The following is a 7990-nucleotide window of genomic DNA, read 5'->3' on the forward strand; positions in this document are numbered from 1 at the left end:
TTTAATGTAATTAAAGCAACATTGTCACTCACCACAAGTGAAAGGGGCCTTTTCCATGAAACAACACCGATCAATCCTGATAACAAGACCTGTAATAGAGAGATCAGAGTCACCACAGAGACATGGGTTTTATATCGGCATTTTTTAAAAATAAGACAAAAATGTTAAGATAAAGGGCAATACATAGTCATGCCGCGAATTTCTAGAGTGCTGGAAACAAAAAGCTAAAAGATACACTGTTTTCATTTAATTCTCAAAAAGAATTAAACACAAAAGTACTGTTGATGTGTTTTTAAAGCAAATTTCAATCCAGTTGCCAGATCTAATTTGTTCTGATCAGTTCAGAATAGGTCTTCAAACACATTCGCCCCAAGTCCCAAATATTTTCAGTGCTAATGAAGAAAAACCTTTCAGGGTAGATTTTCTTGTAGTCTCTTAGCAACAGCAAAAAATAGCTCTGACAAACACACAAATGGGGGAATAAAGATGGGACAATCACTAATTTTGTTAGCACATAACCATTCCTCAGGCATAATGCAGTCATTTACTCACAAACAGCACCTGAATTAACATTATTTACCTGATACTGCTACAAAAATGTGATTTCTCACAAAGACTTTTGTTTCAATGGAAGAACTATGCCCTAGAAAATGTCTGACTCACCAAGTGACTGATAGTTCTTAGGCAGCAGCATAACAAGCTGAAGGACAGAATATCTGACTGTTCATTCCAATAATGAAGCCCCCTACCCTCTCTGTAGCACCCAATCTGGTTTGGGAGGGTACTTATAATTTAAAATCTAACTGAAATATATCTATGATGCAAATATTTACAATCAGCAATCAGATTTTTTTTCCATATAAGAACTTGTATTTCCGTATAAGCACAAATATTTGACCTTATTTTTGGAAGCAAACAAATATATATATATTTATATAAAACTTACTAATATACAGATACACCCATCCCAAGCATTTGGGTTCAATCTTCTACTGAAAAACTACTATAGCAAGTGACAGCAGTTTCTTAGMTTTTCAGAACTTGCTTGTTCCATATTAACATTCTTTAGTTTCTAAATAAAAGTATGTCCTTCCTCTCCAAGCCAAAAGCAAGCTGAATTCAGATCTTGATATATCCAAACTAATTCTAGGTACTTAAATGTAATCTGTAAGCTAGAGACAGCTTAAGCTTTCCATATAGTTAAATGGAGAGACAGAGATGTGGTGGGTGCTATCAACCTTGAGGTAAGAACAAAACAGGAGAAAAAGACCTTCAGCAGAACACTTAATCAAAAAATTAATAATTCAGAATACAAATAAAATGTAGAGAAAACAATGAACAACAAATATACTTATTACATTATTCTGCAGTGTCATTTTTTTCTCATCAGTTTGTATAAAAAAACTTTTTGACTAACAGTAACTTTCATACTTCGCTAGCCCATGTATTTGTTATGAAACGTTCCTGCAAGTCATTAGAATAAGTTTTAACATTGCTCTTCTATTGCTTTCTTCGGACCTTTGAAATTGATGGGAAGGAAGCCCAGAAGCTAATGAATGCCCTTTCTCACAAGACTGCATTCAAGTTTGGTTGAAATACAAGTGTTAGACAGTCACCATTCCCATTCAGCTTCATGCCTTAGTAGCAATCTTTTGGGTATAACAATAACAGAGCACGATAACTTAAAATACACCTATAATCTAGTCACAGCTGAAGCAACGTACACTGTACCGGGAAYCAGGCTGGAAACAGTCCATCTAGTGCACAATAGTTGCAGGCTGGAGGAGGGTGAGACATTTCTCTTCAACTAATCTCCTGTACCACAACATACAAAGCAACATGACTGCCCCTCACACTGAACAGAATAATTTAAGGGGATAATACAGGCAGAAATTTTCAGAACACAGACAAAAAGACAACTATAATGTTACAGGGACAGGACAATCAAAAACTGGCATGTACTAACTCCAGTAATATAATTTGATGAAACATTGTGACCAGCCAAAAAACACCTACATGGGAAGGCAGCTCAAAGGGGACCTGCTCAGGCAACGTGTCTGTGAAGCTCAGGGAAGAACGTCAGGCGCGAACAACCACAGTTGTTGCAAAGCAAGCTGAATTCCTCTCAGCACGAAGGGGACCAAAGGGAGGCCTTTGTTTTAGATAACCGGCTACATCAGCTGAGTGGATCAGCTTGTCGTGTAAATGTTTTTCTGCTGAGTTAATCCAAAGAGTGTGAATGTCTCCCTGAGTTAGCAAGACTGGCAGGGGATGGGGGGGGGGGCTGTAAACATAGCTCAGCCCTGTAGAGATTATTAAAACTGAACAACTAACGAAGAACTTTGAAGAGAGCAATGGGCTTGAASTGGTTTCAAGCCATGCATTTTTCCCCAGAGACTGGGGTGACCCAGTGTCATGATGGTGAGCATATTATAGAGACTGGCAACGGGAATCATATCTGTATTGAAACTTAGCTGTATATTGAAATTGCCATATTCCGCTAAGTGTAACTTAAACTTTTATTGTGTGCAATTTCAGTGTATTGTGTGACTTCAGCATATTGTATGTGATTGCAGTATAGCGCTGTATCACTCTGCTAAATCCAAATCCCATGGAACACTGAATAGTTCCAAACAAGTAAATTTAATAATAAACACTACAGCTTCCACATGTGGAATATCTACAAGAACCTGGTCAAGAACATTGGACTCTGACAATGTTTACAATGCATTTATGTAATTCAGATGCTGCTTAGGGTTTGGCAGCAGATAACACCTGAAGAAGTGAGGAGTCTATGCAGGTGAACCTCAGGGGAAAAACTAGGGCTGTGAAGCCATGAGCAGGCAGAGAGGAAGGTAAATATGTGTAAGGCAGTCAGGTGGAGCARGCACAAATGTAGGATGCTTGATGTGGATATTGATTTTAGGAGCTGTTGGTATGCGAAGAAACTGGAGGGTGGAGTGCCAATTTTAAGGTTCCACTACATCCAGTCTTGGGGTATTCATGCCAACAAGCAATATATTGCAAAACTTAACATCCCTAACTGCCGCAGTTGCCAAAAATATCATTCAGTAAGATWGCATATTAGAAGCGCATCTTTTGATATTTTCTTTAGCAGTTACATCATGTAAAAATTTCAGATGAAGTTTCATGGTAAGAACCTCAGTGGTAGTATTTAAGCCAAGTACAAATGCAACAGATGGGAAGCCATGAAAGTATATCAAAAAGAGATTTAAATCAGGATGTGGATACAAAAGGACAATGCAGACAATCCCTACACAATGTGTAGGGTCTGTATTCTACAGCATTTTCTATAGCATGAAAGTCATAAATCAGATACATACTTTTGGATATTGGCCAAGGCTGAGAAATACAGAGAATTCTTCTGTAGTTCATTAAATTTGCTCATACAGCTGAGATAGCCTATTATCACTGTATGATAACTGTCTCTAGGTTGATAAATCTGTAATAYGGAACTGCACTTGAGAAGGTAAAATGACAGGGTTAGCTAGTTTGATCTCATGATCTGAATTAAATAAAAGGACTGGCTGAAACTGTGAGGTTATTAGAAAAAAATAGAAAAAAATAGAAAAAATTAAAAAATTGCCCTCCAAAACAAAGTATGCATTGATATGTAAAATACTTATTCATAAACCAGGATTTTTCAGTCRCCAAGCCAAGTGTTCAGAGTCAAGGTGCTCTAATGAATCAACTATTAGTAGAAAATTCTTACTTTTATTTACTGTATAAACTCCCTTCTTTAAGTTAAACCTCTCCTCCTCTCTGGCCTATTTATGGCACYGTTAATCCCTGAAGAAGAGAGTTGATCCTTTGTTCAGCTGAACTGCAATTGTTTGATCTTAATAAAAACCTTACAAGATGAAAGATGTACCTGTGTTGTTCTTTTTTTTTTTTCTTTTTTTTCCCCCTAAGAGAGACAGTTTCCCAATTTCACTGTAGTTACCAAAGAGCTTATTTGGCCTTGCAATGTAGTAACCTCCCATGGCAAGAGCCTTCAACGCTGTAAGCCACAGTAAACACAACTACATAACTAGGAAAAAAGCATGCAGAAAACATCATGCGCCAGAAATTGTTAGAACACACCAGGTAACACTATTAAGAAAACAGAAGCCCAAATATGATTTTTCTTGGCCTTGCAAAAAAGCAAAAATTAAAAACTTTGTGGCAGCAAAAATCTAACATTTTGTTCGCTCTTTAGTTTTTGCTTTATATAAATACAATGCCAATTTTGGATAAGGTAAATGAAAACATACTGCTATATAAAAAACTATGAATTATTTGAAAAGGAAGTATGTAACTTGTGGGCCCAAGAGACTATACAATGATTACTAGGAGTATCCAATACTTAAATCAATAGAAACAGTACATTAAAGACTCATTTGGTTTCACCAAATTAAGGATCATGAAGCAGAGGCACAAAAAAAGTGAAGCTTTCTTTTTTTTAATAAAATAAAACAAAACAGAACACCACACAAGTAATTAAAATACCAGCATTTCCAAACCACTGGAGTTGAAACTTGTGGCATGTATGTCTCAATGGTTTTCAAAATCATTAYATCAAATGTAAGTTCTTTCAAAATTAAAAAAAAAAGTGAACTGGAGTTTGATCACTTTGAGAGCTTCTCTATTATACTTTGGCAAYGTGGTTTGACTTCAGAGCCTACACAAATGTGGGATAACATCTAAAATTTTAGACCTAGCTTCTGTCTGCAGAATTGCAACAAAAGCGTTTCATCACATCCAGGATATTCAAAATAAATCAAAGCTCCTAATTTGGTGTTCAATCAACTCAGATCTGCCAGCTTCCTTAAGCAGAACTGCTACAGCTGTACCTTCCTGTCAACTGCAACAACGGTGGTGATTCACAGAGAGAAAAGTAAACAGAATACAGCATTGCTGACTTTTGCTGCATATGAAATGCAATAACATTAGGTATGAATGCCCTTCAACATGCATATGAAATCTCTATCATCATTAGTGTGAGTTGTGCTTATGCATAGAAGAGACTCATTTCCCTTATACATACACACATTGAGGCAAGATGAAAACAGAAGAGAAAATTACTTTCCAGTACAGGGACTGCAAATAAAGGATTTTTTAAGAAGCTCTTGACAGTGACTTTTTTAGAATTCTCAACCCTCTGCAACCAGTCAAGTTTCTAGAAATTCATATAGCTTTGATTTAGAATATGAGACAGATTAGATGATGCAGTCTCTCGATATATCTTAAACCATCTGCTTTCTAATTCTCCACCTTGAAACAATCATTCTACATAACACATTCCCTAGTACTCTTCCTTTAAACTTTTCTGAACTATAAAAAATATATTTTCTTATAAACACTAATTCAATTAAAACCATGCTAAATGTAGTGAAACACTATCAGAGTACCTTAACGTATAGAACTGGAAAACTAGTGATGCTTCACTATGAAATGAATTTCTTGARTAAACAAATTATTTTTTTCCTCCCAGTAAAACCTGGAATCTTGCAATGCTTTTCTAGTCTTGCATAGAGCTAATGAATTACAAGAAGCCTCAAAATTGTATTGTCTATTCTCATTCCTAGTTTCTCATTCAGGCTGACATGCTCCATGTCAAGCCTTCTGCTTCTTTTCTGTAACTTTCAGAGATCCCCATTTTTTCAGCTTTTAAACACAAGACTAATACTACAGCTGATGTAGTCAATTACCACTAAAGTAAGCATACAGACTGTTCACATTAATTGCAGCAAACTCCTCTTTCTTTGCCTTCTTCTAAGGTACTAAGCATAGCAAATTATCCAAATGGTGTTTTTTCTTACTCACTCATAATCTGAATAAACAGAATCAATACCATAGCACCTGCTTTTCATATACACCTGCTTTTCCTTCCAATCAAAACATGACAGTGTGCTGATAATGAAACAAACTATTTTTTAGAAAAAAAGAGAAAAAATATAAGATGTAATTTATGGGGCTTAATTGTCCTACTAAGTGTACTGAGTATTCTTGCAAGGGGGGAAATGMCAATTCCCAAATGTATAAATGAGCCCTAATAACAAGTTAAAAATAAAACAGACACTCTCATATCCTTAAACAGTATCTTAACAGGTTAGGTATTCATAGATTAGGCAAGTAAATAAATGGTGCCAGTGTAAGTTATAAAGCAACATCAATTGCTTCTTTTTGCAGTCTAGCGGATGCCCTCAGACCACTAACAAGTGCATCCAGAGTGGTTCAGAGTGATTTAGAAAAAGACAAGGTAGCAATATAGCAGAGAACTGAAGACACAACTACATAAGCAGGGCTTAACAGAGTTCTGAAAGACATAAGGGTCCCAATTAAGGGACAGAAAGTAGAGCAGCTGAGAAGTCTAATGAAACTCCATCTGCATCCAGACAAGCAGAAAAAAAGGAGTCAAGGATTCTTTAGAAACTCTCCTTTGGACTGGAAGATATGGAAGTGACTGAGCTGAGGTACTCAGATAGCGAAATCCATCATGAAAGACATATATAAATATACATATGCCAGCTATAGATATGCTCTGCCACCTCCTCTGCCTCTATACTGAGGAAATTTAAGGTTACTTACACAGACAAAAGAGTGCAGGACAGGGCATTCTGGAAACTCTTAATTATTGGTATAATTCTTTGAGAAAGAGTCTCTCCTTTGACAGTAAATTCTTGAGTGAAAACCTGATGCATACAGGTACTCAGTGAGCAGTTCTTGATGTCTCAGAAGGCAAGTACATATATCTACCACATTCATTCAGCTTACAATGTCTACTTAAACATTAACCATGCAGTCAGAATTAATGGAGCTGACAGCACTCATGCCGTTGCCTGACTATGAATTAATAGATACTGAGACTTGAGACTACAGTCAACAAAAATCCTGAAGAGATGGCAGTGATCTTTGGAACTGGGGTATGCAACAGCTATACAGCACTGCAGCGATCAAGTAGCATGATGAACACCATGAGTTACCAGAGGTTTACGGAATGTGATCTGCTTCAGATAAGGTCAATTCCCCTGTAATTTCACCTGTTCCTAAAGGTAACCTATATGGTACTACTTGCTCTGCAACAAATGCAAAAACGCAAAGAAAGCAAGAGAAGAGCATAGTTCTTATTACTCAGATTTTTCAGCATTTTCACTTGGTTGTTAGTCACAAAAAGAAAGTCTAAGGATTGCTATTGATCATCCATCATTCTTTAGATTCTTGGAGACCTGATACAAATCTTTCATCCTATACTTTTGAAATAAGAAAATATCTTAACTCATGGTCACACTCCCAGAGGTGTTCTTAGGAGTATGTTGAATTTAGAGTAATGGTGATTAGCTCAAAAAAATTATTATACTTATCAGAGCACCTGGAAGTCCATGTTACATTGACCCAAGAATGTAAAACACAAGTAATCAAAAGATAATGCAAATTCATGATGTGGTAAGAGGTAGGTGAAATAGGGATTTGTACAGCAAAAGCCTAAATAGTTTATGTAGTAACATGACTGTCTCAAAATTTGTTTCCTTTCCTGTCATTCTTGGTGAAAAGCATTTCAAAAAAAATCTGCCTGTGATTAGGTTTAAAAATCAAAGTTCATTAAAATCAACATCCCCACCCCCCAAAAAAAAAAAAATGGTTATTTCACCCTTTGGGTGACATGGTGAAATGGTTTCGCTAGGTTACCATTGCTAATAATAATGTCTGTTAAAAAGAATCAGTAAGGAAACTCCTATTAAGAAATTACGATTGTAATTTTATCTTCAGCACCAGCCAGAACCCAAGCCTAGATTTCCACATCCTGAGTGAAAAACAATCACATACGAGAAATATTACTCAAATGGCAATAGAGTTTCTAGCACAATTGATACATATATTTTAAGATTAAAGATTAATCAGAACCATATTTATTTGAAGTTTTCSTTACTTAAGTCATACTTAAAACTGAAAAGTTACATTCATAAGAGCATAGTGCACAATGTATCAG

General features: G+C 36.1%; 1 protein-coding gene across 1 annotated transcript in view; it reads right to left on the bottom strand.

Moving 5' to 3' along the window:
- Window positions 1-85, bottom strand: part of ENTREP2 (endosomal transmembrane epsin interactor 2) — an 88926-nt gene extending 88841 nt beyond the window's left edge. Inside the window, exon 1 of the mRNA XM_085303315.1 lies at window positions 33-85. The gene's annotated coding sequence lies outside the window, so the exon portion shown is untranslated. The remainder of the gene's footprint in view (window positions 1-32) is intronic.
- Window positions 86-7990: the final 7905 nt, after the last annotated feature.

This window comes from Rhea americana, unplaced genomic scaffold, assembly GCF_003343005.1.
Source record: "Rhea americana isolate MKP2758 unplaced genomic scaffold, rheAme1 scaffold_2, whole genome shotgun sequence".
NCBI lineage: Eukaryota > Metazoa > Chordata > Aves > Rheiformes > Rheidae > Rhea > Rhea americana.